The following is a 14,698-nucleotide window of genomic DNA, read 5'->3' as shown; positions in this document are numbered from 1 at the left end:
GCCTTTCCCTGGTCCCTTATTCAGGTTTTCTCAATTCCTGCTATAAGTGAGTCCATCTGGTATTTTTCTTTTTCTTTCTGGCTTATTTCACTGAGCATGATCCTTTCCAGCTCCATCCTTATTGCTGCAAATTGCATGAGTATCTGTTTTGATTGCTAAGTAATATTCCATTGTGTATATGTACCACATATTCTTCATCCAGTCATCTATTTGGGGGCATATGGGTGCCCTTCTTTCTGTCACAACCTGTTGCCACCTGGGGTGTTTGCTCTTGTTCTTGCAGAATCCCTCCCCCCATGTCTGCCCTACCACCTCTCTGACCTTGCTTTGCTCCAACCCACATGTCACTTCTGACCGCCTTGCCGGCAGGGGCTGCACATTTTGTCCTGAACCACATTCTCTCCTCCCTTCGCAGTGTTATCTGCACCTAAATCAAACTAACACATTTTCAGAATTTCACGCTACAATGGAATTTCCACCTGTTTCTTCAGCTCCTGAGACAGTTTTCTATATAGGAAGAATGCTGTTGACTGACCCAAACAAGTCCTCAAACAAGAACATTCTAAATAACAGTACATTTGGACTGTCTCCTTGCCCTTTTACATGTGAACATTTTCTCACTCTATCAGGAAATAGATTCAAACAGTTTTGACTAGGGAAACTTTGTTTAAAGCGATATTTCAAAGTGCTACAAATGACAAATGTCATGTACGACGTCATAAAGGTTTACATCATCAGCCACATTGAGTTTTTTTGCTTTATTTTAACCTGTTGGCTTAATTTTAGAATTGCCTCACAGTCCAAATCGATGTCAATGTGTATGTCTAAACATAAAAGGAATCCAGATAGGGAAAGAAGAAGTAAAACTATCACTATTAGCAGACAATAAGATACTATACATAGAGAAAACTAAAAACTCTATAGGAAAACTACTCAAAATAATCAACCAGTTCAGTAAAGTAGCAGGATTCAAAATCAACACGAAAAATCAGTAGCCTTCCTATACACAATCAATTTCAAGAAGAAGAAATCAAGAAAACCATCTCTTTTACAACTGAAACAAACAAACAAAAAAAAATTGGGAATAAACCTAACAAAAGAGGTGAAAGACCTGTACTAAGAAAATTATAAAACACTGTTAAAAGAAATAGAAGAAATGGAAGACAAAAAGAAATGGAAAGACATTCCCTGCTCATGGACTGGAAGATTTAACATTATTAAAATGGCCATCCTACCAAAAGCAATATACAGATTCAACGCTATTCCAATAAAAATCTCAATGACATTCTTCAAAGAAATAGAACAAATACTGATGAAATTCATATGGAATCACAAAAAAACACAAATACTCAAAGCCCTACTGATGAAAACACTGGAGAAAGGAGGTATCACACTTCCAAACTTCAAGCTATACTACAAAGCCATAAGAATGAAAACAGTTTGGTATTGGCACCAAAACAGACACACAGACCAATGGAACTGAATAGAGAACCCAGAAATAAAACCACACTTATATGGACAACTAATCTTTGACAAAAGAGCAAAGAATATACAATAGAGCAAAGAAAGTATGTTCAATAAATGGTGCTGGAAAAATTGGGTTGCTACATGCAAAAGAAAGAAGATTGACTACTACCTCAGACCATGAACAAAAATCAACTCAGAATAGATTAAAGAACAAGACATAAGACCTGCAACCATAAACTATATGAAGGAAATATAGGCAAAACACTACATGACATACACCTCAGCGACATCTTTAAAGACTCATCACCCAAAGCAGTGATAGTGAAGGCAAAGACAAACAGCTGGGACTACACCAAATTAAAGAGATCCTGTACAGCAAAACAGACAGTAACCAAAACAAGCAGACACCCCACCGAGTGGAAGAAAATTTTTGCACACAACACTAATGATAAAGGACTGATCAAAAAATTTACAAAAAGCTGAAGAGACTCAACCAAAACAAAGTAAATAATCCAGTCCAAAAATGGGCTGAAGAGAAAAAAAGGAACTTCAACAGAGAGGAAATGCAAATGGCCAACAGGCATATGAAAAAATGTTCAGCATCACTTGTAATCAGGGAAATGCAAATCAAAACTACAATGAGATACCATCTTACACCAGTGAGAATGGCACATATTAAAAAAATAGCTACAACAAATGTTGGAGAGAATATGGAGAAAAAGTAACTCTCCTGCACTGTTGGTGGAAGTGTAAAATGGTCCAATCACTATGGAAAGCTGTGCAGAGATTCTTCAATCTGCTGTAGATGGTGCTTCCATGAAAAACATTAATTCCACTCCTAGGTATTTACCCAGAGAACACAGATCATTAATTCAAAAGGGCACCTGCACCTCTATGTTTACAGTAGCACTATTTACAATTGTAAGGTATGAAAACAACCCAAATGCCCAAAAATAGATGACTGGATCAAGAAGATGTAGTCCATATACACCATGGAATATTACTCAGCAATCAAAAAAGATAAACTCATGCCGTTTGCAGCAACATGGATGGAGCTGGAAGGGATCATGCTCAGCTAAATAAGTCAGAAAGAAAAAGAAAAATACCAAATCACTCAGAGCAGGAATCTAGAAAACCTAAATAAGGGACCAGGAAAAAGACTAATTATAATAAAGTAAAAATCAAAATCAACAAGCAACTATAAACCAGAGACACACTACAGGGGTGGGGGGGGAGGGGAGGAGGGATTAGGGTCACAATAATGGGGGTAGGAACGGTATGGGGAACATAACGGAGATGAAAATGCATATATTGTGCAAAAATGAAAAATGATGTAAAAATATATTTTAAAAAACTACTTGAGAAAATGAAAACAAAGCAGTGCAGTCCTGACACTCATTAATAAATGATTGTTAAACACACTGTCCTATCACTGTCAATAGATTTAGGATTTCTTCAGTGGGGGCTCTGAAGGCATAATAAAAGCAACAGGGTTCATTGTGCTGTTGAACGTATAAAGAAGCACCCACATTTTCGGACAATATGATACGCTGAAAATGCAAATGAAATGCTAAATCATAGTCATTCCTCTTGTTCATAAATTTTCAAGTGGGTTTCTCAGAAATAAAAAGAAGTGTTCCTTCCTGGAATGTGGACAATGTTCTGTATTATTTCCAGGTGTATGTATTTCCTCAAATCATATTTGTTTTGCAATGCGTCCCTCTTAGTCTATATTTTGTGATGATTTCTGGGCCTTCTAATCAACATTAACTTGCTGCTCTTTCTGAGAGAAAGTGTTAGGAGGGGAAATGAATCCATCTTTTAGGTAGACCTGGAAGACAAGGGACAAAAGTGCTATACTGTACTGCTTGCAGAATAAAAAAATTCTAGCACTATGAAACCTTAAAAAAATGAGCTGACACTGTACTATAAACCTAAATGTCAAATGCAAATCTATAGCAGCTCTTCCTGCCTGCTTGTGTCTATGCAAGTGTACTTTTTTAGCCTCTCCCTAATAAACCTGCTTTTAAATATAAAAAAACAGCAAACCTATAAAGCCCTAAAGGCAATCATAGGAGAAAAAAATTCTACTAGACCTTGGATTTGGGGACCAGTTTTTATATATAACACCAAAACATGATCCAGGAAAGAAAAAATGGATAAATGAAGTTTCCTCAAATTAAAAATTTCTATCTGCAAGGACATCACTAAGAGAATGGGGGGTGGGGGAAGATGCAGACTGGGAGAAAGTACCTGAAAAGCACATATTGGATCAAGGACTTGTATCCAAAATATCCTTAACATAAAAAGTACAATGTTTAAAATGGACAAATGATCTACACAGAAAACATACACTCACTCTGAAGATGAGCATCTGAAAAGATACTCCACACCATTTGTCCTCAGAAAAGTGCACACGCACATTAAAACAACAATTAGGAACCGTGGTAGACCTGTGAGGATGGCTAAAATGTAAAAACACTCCAACTGTTGGCAAGGATGCGGAGCACCAGGAAGCCTCATTCTCTACTGGCAGGAACGCAAAAAGATACAAGCAGTTCTTACAAAGTTAAACACTCTCACCATATAATCTAGCAATTCTGCTATTTACCTAAAGAAATTGAAATTTTATGTCCACAAATAAGCTGCATATAACTGTTAAAAGTGATTTTATTTCTAATCACCAAAGACTAGAATTGAAGTTACCTTCACTAGGTGAAGGCATAACACTGTGGTACACCCACAGAATGAAATACTACTCAGCAACAGAAGGAAATCCGAAGAAGGAGCCCAGCTTCGTGTCCACAGAGGCAAGGCAGAAGTACCGCCGGAGTCAAGTCAGAAGAGCACACGGAGCACGTGGCTGCATGCTGGGGTACGCCCTCATTTCTGTCTTTGACGCCTCATTAAGACGAGACTGTCCTTTGGCGAGGGTGGCCTCTGGTAAACAGAAGTCCTGCCAGGCGTCAGCAGGTGCAGCAGGGCTGCCCGAAATCAGGGGTGCCAGGAACAAGGAGGTGAAGGTCTTTGTCAGGCACAAGTCCTCAGGGCACATCAGAGTAAGCCCAGAGCCAGCCAGAAGTCAAGGCACTGCAGAGGAGGTTTCTGTTGCTGCCAAGTCATCAAGTCCTCTCCCACATCCTCAGAGAGTCTGCTTCTCCCCATCGCAGCGGCTGTCACTTCACCAATCAAATCAGATCAGTACTTCAGCATCCGAGAAGAGGAAGGGCCAAGTACTTCACAGGCCCTGCCAGACACTGAGTGCTTGCTCAGCGATGCCATCAATCAGAACGTGGATGACCTGGTAGAGTTTCTGCTCCTCAAGTTTCACACAAAGGAGCCACCCACAAAGGCACAAATGCTGAATGGTATCATCAAAAATTATCAGGACCTCTTTCCTGTGATGTTCAGCCAAGCCTCTGAGTGCAGGCAGCTACTGCTTGGCACTGACATGAAGTTGACCCCAGCGGCCACTCTTAGGTCCTGGAAACACTTTGGACCTCACCCTCAGTGATGTGAGCAGAGCATGCCCAAGACGGGCCTCTAGACAAATACCCTGGGTGTGATCTTCATGGATGGCAACAGCGCCCCTGAGGAAGACATCTGGGAAGTGCTGAATGTGACAGGCATGTATGCTGGGATGAAGCACTTCATCTATGGGGAACCCAGGAAGCTCATTACCAAGAGTTACTGGGGAGAGGAACAGTACCTGGAGAACCAGCAAGTGTCCAACAGTGATCCCGCACGTTATGAGTTCCTGTGAGACCTCAGGGCCCACACTAAAACCAGCAAGATGAAAGTGCTGGAGTTTCTGGCCAAGATCAATGATATGTCCCCAGTGCCTTTCCTCTCTGGTATGAAAAGGTTTTGAGAGATGAGGAAGAGAGACCAAGCCAGAGATGCAGCCTGTGCCAGGAGAGGTGCAGAGTCAGCGAGCGGGCCAGAGCCAGGGCCTGTTTCAGAGCCATAGCCAGCAACTTCTTGTAAGAAGAACACTGAGGACCAACCCTCCGAGCCAATGCGCACAGCCAAACCGATGGTAGAAGGGAGAGCTTTTCAAACCCCGTGTCCTGAGCGGGGGCTGATGGGAATCAGGAGCAGAGCTGAGGCTTTGGGCAGTTAAACTGCTGGCATTCTGGGTGTAGTTATGCTGCTGAAGCTCTTGACCAGTTAAACAGCTAAGGCTTCTGACCAGATAAACTGCTAGGCTTTGACTAGTTAAAACTACTCAGCTGTGGGTAGTTAAAACTGCTGAACTTCGGCTACTTAAAACTGCTGGGCTTTTGGGTAATTAAGCTGCTGGAGTTTGGAACAGATAAACTGCTAAGCTTCTGGCAGTTAAACTGCTGGGCTTTTGGCAGTTAAACCGCTGGCACTTGAGCAGTTATACAGCTGGGGCTTTGACAGTTAAATCACTGGTGGGAGGCGTGTCTGCGGAAAAGCTCACCTATATGCCATGCACAGCTTTGTGTGAGCCTTGGTCTCTGAGCAGAGGATGCTCTCTGGGCAGGACAGGCAGCATCAGACCATGTGCCAATCAGTGAATGCTCAGTCTTTCTTCCTGTGTCAATAAGGCCTGTTATTGTCTCACGCTGCGTTTGCCTTTGGGTCTTGTTCTGCAGTCCTAAGCATAAGGTGAGGTCCCACCAACTGAGCCAAACCACAGGTTTGCTCGGTTTCATTCTCTTGATCCCTGTGAGGTCAGAGTTTCCCTCTGTATCTGAAGAGAGAAGCCATCGTTCTAAGTGTGGAACATCATGTGACTCCCGCAGCATGAGTGCATGACATCCTTTTGTGTTCCTCGTCTATAAGGATGACTTAGAGATTTCCTCTTCCTCTCTCGTATTTTAAATACTCCTATTAATACAATATTAAACTTCAAGGGCCTCCCTGGTGGCGCAAGGGGTTACAGCACAGCACTATGAGGCTGTCCGCAGCCTCTGCAGCCCAAGTTCCCCAGCCAGCCAGGGAACTACCCACGTGGTGCAGCACACCTCTCCCATCTTGCCTGCTGCTCCCCACAGAAGTGTATTTCAGTCAGTCTGCCTGTTCTGTCCCTTTCTCTGTCTCTAGTGAATCCACCCCCTTCACCTCTGGCCTGTACCTCAGATCTTATATGCATAAAAATAAATCAATCTTCAAAAAAAATTAAACTTCAAATTCTAAACTTACAAATGGCATTGGTCACAACAGTATGCTATTTAAATCTAGTTTAAGAAGTGAGCGATTTACTAGTTTGTAAAGCAAATTGGGAAATTTTCCATCTCATTTTGTGATCTGAAACAAGGTAATATGGCATTGGAAAAAAGTTTTCATGGAAAAGTAAAATCTTGGGGTCAAGAAATAAAGAAAAAAATAAAAAATAGTTAATTCATAGCTTTCTGTATGGGCAGGAAGACTACTGAGCAGGTTTTCTGATCCCATGCAGACCGGGTGAAGGAGGAGTCAGAGTCCTTAGTGGCTTTTTGCAGGTCTTTTTATTGGGATTTACCCGGTACACAGCAGGCAGGGGTGCTGGGGGGTCAGGAGACTGGCAGGCCTCCCAGCGCCCAGCAAGTCTTCACTCTATCTGGGCTCTCCGGCCTTCTCCCACATTCTCTCTGCTCTTCTCATGGCTCTGCTTCTCTCTCGGGCTTTCTAAAGACTTTTTTTTTGGATTGATTGATTGATTGATTGATTGATTTATACATATGTAAAGGCAGGACTGGACCACAGTGCAGGTTTTCTGATCCCATGCAGACCGGGTAAAGGAGGAGTCAGAGTCCTCAGTGGATTTGCAGGTCTTTTATTGGGGTTCACCAGGCATATGGCAGGCAGGGGTGCTGGCTGGGGGGCTGGGAGGCTGGCAGGCCTCCCAGCCCCCAGCAAGTCTTCACTCTATCTGGGCTCTCTGGCGTTCTCTGCTTCTGCTTCGGCTTCTCTTTCAGGTTCTACTGCTGCTGCTGGTGCTGCTACTGCTGGTGCTGCTGCTGGCGTCCCCCAGTGACGCCGCCCTTAAAAGCGCAGTCTTAACTCAGCTGAATCCCATCTACCTATGCCCACACCCTATTCCAGGTGCCCGCCATCAGGCATGCATTCAGGACAAGGATCCATCATCTATCCTGATGGCGGAAGGGCAGAAAAGCCTGACATTTTCTTTACCCTACAGTCCACCCCCTCAGGGTTTTCTGCCATACAGTCTATACATATATATACACAATTTTCTAAGCAAACAAACAATGCAGCCATGGCCCACAAAAGCAAATACATCAAATAACAAAATACAATATAACAAAATACAACAGAACACAAATAAGTCCAGGCAGGGCACCAACCAAGTGCAAAAGACAATTATTGGTACCAGCAGATGAGCCACCAAATCTGCTGCCGAAGGCACTGCTCATACAAGGGAGGGGAATTACTCACGGCATCTACTATATCACACCAGGAACCTTCAGGCTTCCTGGCCTTCTCTGGCTGTAGTCTCGGCTACAAGGCACACACAGCATCCATCCCCAGGATGCACTAGCTCTGGGATTGGCAATTTTATTCTGTTGGGGGTAATCGCCAACCCTCAGGGTTTCTGTCTGCAGTCTCCAACACTTGGCCTTCACAGCCACCAGTGTGACTCACAGACCCCTCACTCAAGCCAACCCACTGCACAAGCACGTGGGTTGGGGATCAAAACTCTACATGTGGCTTGGACTCCACCCCAAGACACATTCCCCACCCGTCCCCCAAGGACAGGTTCCTCAGCTCCTCACCCTCACTCAAGAATGAGCAGGGCATCACCCACAGGTGATTTTACGAGACTCACAGTTCTTCAGCATACTCAGGCTGCTTAACAGCCACTCAGGGCTTCTCAACTTAGCATTAGTACCAGCTTTTGCCTTCTTAGTTGGCTTTTCTCCTCCACCTGGCTGCTGGGCATGCACAGGCTGCTTTTGGCCATCTAAGCCCACTGGCCACCCCCAGATTCTCAAAAAAAAAAACATAACCTGCCAAGGTCCTCCGCCTTTTGGCGGGATTGTCAGTCCAAGATCATCAGTTCATCAGTCTATCAGTCCAAGTCCATTGGCCTCTCCCTGCTTCAGCAACGGCCTGCTGCCTCAGGGGTCATTGGCTGGTCCTTTCCGGTGTCGTTGGCTGGTCCTATCTGGTGTCGTTGGCTGGTCCTTTCGGGCGTCTCCTTCACGCCAGGTCTCATCCTGTAGCTCGTGGACGTATCCATCTTCTATACCGCCTTGCGCCTCCAGCGTCGTCACAGGCAGTCTTTTACTCCTTAGTCCCTCCAGGTCTTTGGAGGGCTCCAATACCCATCTGCATGGATCCTGCCGACTACGCCAATTGTAAAGGCAGGACTGGACCACAGTGCAGGTTTTCTGATCCCATGCAGACCGGGTAAAGGAGGAGTCAGAGTCCTCAGTGGATTTGCAGGTCTTTTATTGGGGTTCACCAGGCATATGGCAGGCAGGGGTGCTGGCTGGGGGGCTGGGAGGCTGGCAGGCCTCCCAGCCCCCAGCAAGTCTTCACTCTATCTGGGCTCTCTGGCGTTCTCTGCTTCTGCTTCGGCTTCTCTTTCAGGTTCTACTGCTGCTGCTGGCGTCCCCCCGTGACGCCGCCCTTAAAAGCGCAGTCTTAACTCAGCTGAATCCCATCTACCTATGCCCACACCCTATTCCAGGTGCCCGCCATCAGGCATGCATTCAGGACAAGGATCCATCATCTATCCTGATGGCGGAAGGGCAGAAAAGCCTGACATTTTCTTTACCCTACAACATACATACAAGCACTGGGTACAGTCAGAAGTGCGAGAGGGTGAGAGAATTCACCAGAGCCAGAGCGGGAGCAGAGCATGCAGAAGGACCGAAGTACACTGCTGAGGGGAGCAGCAGGCGGCAGGAGAGGTCTGCACGCCATGTGGGACCCTCCTCCGGTGGGTGGGGAGCAGCCGGGGATCGAACCAGCGCTGCAGAGGCTGCGGGAAGCTTCGCAACCCAGCGCTCAACTGCTGTGCCACCAGGGAGGCCCTCTCTAGGGCTTTCTTTCTCTTTCGTCTTCTGCTGGCGTCCCTGTGACGCCGCCCTTAAAAGCCCAGTCTCAGCCTAGGTAAATCCTATCTACCTATGCCCACACCCTATTCCAGGTGCCCGCCATCAGGCATGCATTCAGGACCGCAAGGACCCATCATCTATCCTGATGGCGGGAGGGCAGAAAAGCCTGACATTTTTCCTTACCGTACACATTCCTTAACTCATTTAGTGTGTTACTTTGTAAAATCAAGAGATATATACCTGGATGTGCTTGGTTTTTTTTTTTTTTTTTCAAAAATAGAAGAGAAATTGAATCTTAATGAAAAAATTGAAAAGAAATCACCTGTCAAATCACAGAAAGATATGAATGAATCTAAAGTGAAAGGACCCAATTGTAGCAAAGGCTTCATTGCTCTATGACCACAATTACAGAACATTCTGGAAAAGGCAAAATATAGCTACAGTAAAAAGATCAGTAGGGGCTAGGGGATTAGGGAGAAGAGAAGGATTGGAAATTCACAACAGGAATGTTTACGGTGATCAAACTATTCTGTGTGACATAATGGTATTCACATGACACGATGCATTTCTGAAAATCTGTAAACCTCCTAGGACAGAGAATGAACCTTAATATATTTAAATTTTCAAAAGACTATTCAGAATGTCAGGTTATCCCAGGATGGAATGTAAAAGTGACAAAACAATGCAAATATATTAGAAATGGGTGAAACAATCTCACTGAAGGGGATGGAGGAGAAATATGCTCACCTTCAGCAACTGGAAATGAGTGGCGTGTGCAAGTTAAAAGCAATAGAACCTGCATGTGACATTATATGCCAGTGAGTTTTTTCCTATGGCGTACAGGTTAACAGTCTGATATCACTCTACACATATGGTATAACTGAGCAATTAAGTAAATAGATGGCAGATAGTGAGAATCAAGTTTCTCACTGTTGCACTGGAAGTTACAGATTGGCAAAGGGGAAGACTAAAATGATCGTGTGCTAATAAAATCAGAGACATCAGATGAGGTGGTGGTTAGCTTAACATAAATGGTTACACATAGAAATACATACAGGTATGTGTTTGTTTAATGGGTTTGTATATATACGCAAATATTTCCTTTCTTGGAGGGCCTAGAATCAGTGACTGCCCTAGTAGCAACAAGCACAACTAGCATCCAGATCTTGGCTTCTAACACCATTCTGTAAAAAGAGAAACCGAGGGATCCTTGGAAAAATATCACCAGGACTCAGGTAGGAAATCAGAAGATGAGCCGGGAGCGTCCTGTAGTCCCAGAAAGTAAGGAAGTTCTCACCACCAATGACAAAACTCATCAAAATGAAAGATACAGGAAGCAACTAAAAGAGTTCCTGATGCTCAAAGTTGGAAAAGTTTGAGCAACAAAATAAGTAGCATCAAATTTTAACCCAAAGTATAAAATAAATATCCATGAATACATACTAACATAAATGATTGAATAAAAAATAGAAAGGGAGAATAGACAAGTGTCCCATGCAGAATAATTCAAACTATTTTATGAAAGTGCTCCACCTTCAAAGAGATGAGGCAGAACACCCCATCCCTTTAGTATGGGCTGTAATTTCCTTCCAAACAGGGCACTACAGAAGGAGCGGCGGGGAGTAGAGGAATTGTACAATGGAGAAACTTTACGCACAAGTCCTCAGCCAAGTGATAAAAGTGAACACCAACAGTGATAAGTTATAATGACAGTAAGATGTGATGTAATTGAAATGATATTTTAATTGCATGGCCTTCACTCCAAGAATACAGAACTATAGTCTAATGGTGAGAAAAATTGTACATAAATCCGAACTGCTAAAAATCCTGCAAAATGCCTGACACCAGCACACCTCAAATCTGCCACAGTCATCAGAAACAAATAGTCTTAAAAAGTGCATGGAGGGCCTCCCCTGGTGGCGCAGCGGGTGAGCGCTGGGCTGCAAAGCTGCCTGCAGCCTCTGCAGCACTGGTTTGATCCCCTGCCACCGGCGAGGGTCCCACATGGCCCGCAGACCTTTCCTGCCGCCCACTGCTCCCCTCAGCAGTGTACTTTGGTCCTTCTGCCTGTTCTGCTCCCTGCTCTGGCTCTGGTGAATTCTCTCACCCTCCCGCGCTTCAGACTGTATCCAGTGCTTGTATAAATAAATAAATAAATCTTTTTAAAAAAGTATTAATAAAAAAAAGTGCATGGAAAGTACACAGCCAGAAGAAAATGCATACATTGTATACTAATGAAAATTAATGTAAAAAAATTGAAAAAAAGAAAATACACAGCCAAGAGTAGCCTAAGGGGACCTGAGGAAGAAATGTAACATAGAGGGCCTCCTGGTGGCACATGGGTTACTCCCAGTGCTATCAAGCTATTACCAGCCACTGCAGCATGAGTTCAATCCCCGCCAGGAAGCTAAGGCACATGGCACAGCAGACCGCTCCTGCTCCTCTTAGCAGTGGATTTCAGTAGATCCTGTTCTGCTCCCCATTCTGTCTCTGGTGAATCCTCTCACCCCCTGTACCTCGGTCCTACACCTCAGTTCTTATATGCGTAAATAAAAATAAATCTTAAATAAATAAATAAATACAACACAGAATTCTGGATAGGACTCTGAAACAGAAAAAAGACATTATGGGGCCTCCCTGTTGCTGCAAGGAGTTAAAACGCAGTCCTATGAAGCTATCCGCTGTCACTGCAGCACAAGTTCGATCCCTGGCCAGGAGGCTGACCCACATGGCACAGCAGACCTCTCCTCTCTCGCCCGCTGCTCCCCACAGCAGTGTATTTCAGTCAGTCTGCCTGTTCTGTGCCCTGCTCTGTCTCTGGTGAATCCTCTCACCCTACTTCTGACTTACACCCCATAAATAAACCAATCTTTTTTAAAAAAAAGACATTATTGCAAAAATTGAAAGTTTTAATAAAAAGGATGCACTTGCTTAATAATAACATTTCATACTAATGTAAGATGGTATAATAACAGGGAAAACTGGTAGCTACTATATAGGAAATATCTGTACTAACTTCATAATTTTTCTGTAAATCTGAAGCTGCTAAGGTGAAAACCTAACAAAAACCCTTTTAGATTAAAAAGAAAAAAGGGAAATATGAAGAAAGTTAGAAAGAAATGGGATGCATATACAGTGAGAACTATTTTTTTAATACTATATAAAGGCTTATGAGTAAAATTTCAAATCTCAGCAAAACAGATACTTGAAAATCTCAGTGGCATGGATTTATTCTCAAAATTGACTCCAGAAGAACTAGCAAACTGAAATAGAGAAGCAAATATGACAGAAGCTGAGGAAAGGCAGAGAAATTATTTAAACCAGATGTTTTTGCCCGTGAAATCTTTCAAAATTTTAGGGAACAGATAATTCCCAAGTTATAGAAACTGTTTCAAAGGATAGAAATAAAACAATAGCCAGCCTCATTCATTTTCATAAGTTAACATAGCCTGACAAAGAATATACATGTATACATCCCAACCCGACTTCAACCCCCAACACCATTAACATGCATACACATGCACGTACACAATCACACACAAACACTTATAAATACACTTGGAAAAATTCTGAATAAATTCAACAAATCAAAGTTGGTAGTAAGTTACAAGAACAACCTTCCCTAGCCAAGATAGAGTGGCCCAGTAGTAACTCATTTAGTATTTAAATATATTCATTTTAAAACAGTTAATAAGCTTGTCACTAAAGAAAAACCTTATGATAACTTAGTTAATCATGTGTTTAATAAATTTCAACACTAAGTCCTTATAATATTCAGAATAGGAATACTATTGAAAGGACACAAAAAATTAACTATTTCCAGGTGATCATAAACTAGCAGGACTCAAAGGAAACAACTAAAGGCAATTAGAGGTAATAAGAAAATTGAAGTTATACTGAGGGCTGGATGACACGGACATCGCAACTCAGGCAGTCAGGCAGATAGAGGGCAACTTCTTCCTCCCTCCATCATTTTGTCCAATTGCTCAGCAAATGGGATGACGCCACCCACACTGGGAAGGGGAATGCACTCTGCCACCAATTCAAATGCTAGTCTCTTCCGGAAACACCCTCAGACACACACCCAGGAACAATGCCGAACGAGACATCTAGTCATCCCATGATCTAGGGAAACTGACACATAAAATGAATCATCACAAAGACTGGATGAATGAAGAAACCATTAACCAAGATAGAGAAAGCAGACAAGACCAGGAAGAGGGTTCAGCAATGCAAGTAAGGGGGTGGAAGAAGGAGGAAAACAGAGAACTCACAAACGATACAGACTCCAGGTACTTGGAGAAGAGCATCTTCCCCCTAAAGGAAGAGGGATATGGGGTGGAGGCCAGCACGATTAGGCACAGTGTATCCATGTTCTCTTGACCAGTTACACTGACAGCATGAAGGGGGAGAGCACGGAAGGTGAAATAGTAATACATGCCGATAACTTGGAACAGCTACTTGGGAGAATGCAAAAGGATTGCTAAGCAATGCTGAAAGCCCTATGGAGGTCAAAAACCAAACATCTTTAACTGTGCTCATGGCACACTGGATTCTTCTCTCTCCTCTACAATCAGAGCAGAAAGCAACTACCATATTTTCCTGGAATAGTGCAAGTATTTACAGTTGTAAGGGCAGGAATGGACACAGGGCAGGTTTTCCGATCCCATGCAGACCGAGTAAAGGAGGAATCAGAGTCCTCAGTGGTTTTGCAGGTTTTTTATTGGGGTTCACCAGGCATATGGCAGGCAGGGGTGCTGGGGGGCCCGGGAGGCTGGCAGTCCTCCCAGTCCCCAGTAAATCCTCAGTCTATCTGGGCTCTCTGGCCTTCTCTCGGCTTCTGCTTCTCTTGCTTCTCTCTCGGCTTCTGGTGGCGTCCCCGTGACGCTGCCCTTAAAAGCCCAGCCTCAGCCCAGGTGAATCCCATCTACCTATGCCCACACCCTACCTACTCCAGGTGCCCACCATCAGGCATGCATTCAGGACCACAGAGTTCCATCATCTATCCTGATGGTGGGAGGGCAGAAAAGCCTGACATTTTTCCTTACCCTACAACAGTATTCACAGATTTTGAGTCATCTGGTTAACACAATGCTGTTTTGTGTTTATATTCACTTACAAATTCTGAGTGAGAAGTAGAGGAGGAAAAAGTGACAAAGACTAAATAAATAAATAACACTTATGAGATTCTTGCCAGA

The 14,698-nt window shown here is 43.6% G+C and overlaps 1 protein-coding gene and 1 pseudogene across 2 annotated transcripts in view; one reads left to right on the top strand and one right to left on the bottom strand.

Annotated features, from left to right (window-relative positions):
- Window positions 1-14,698, bottom strand: part of FSIP1 (fibrous sheath interacting protein 1) — a gene marked incomplete at both ends in the record, with an annotated part of 193,334 nt that overhangs the window by 148,269 nt on the left and 30,367 nt on the right. The gene's annotated exons all lie outside the window — the stretch shown is intronic.
- LOC311176080 (melanoma-associated antigen 10-like) lies at window positions 4,215-5,454 on the top strand (annotated as a pseudogene). Its single transcript has 2 exons — window positions 4,215-4,342; window positions 4,441-5,454. The product of its transcript is annotated as a melanoma-associated antigen 10-like (transcript).

This window comes from Talpa europaea, assembly GCF_964194135.1.
Source record: "Talpa europaea genome assembly, chromosome: 8".
Taxonomy (NCBI): Eukaryota; Metazoa; Chordata; class Mammalia; order Eulipotyphla; family Talpidae; genus Talpa; species Talpa europaea.
This window is presented reverse-complemented; position numbering and strand designations above follow the sequence as displayed.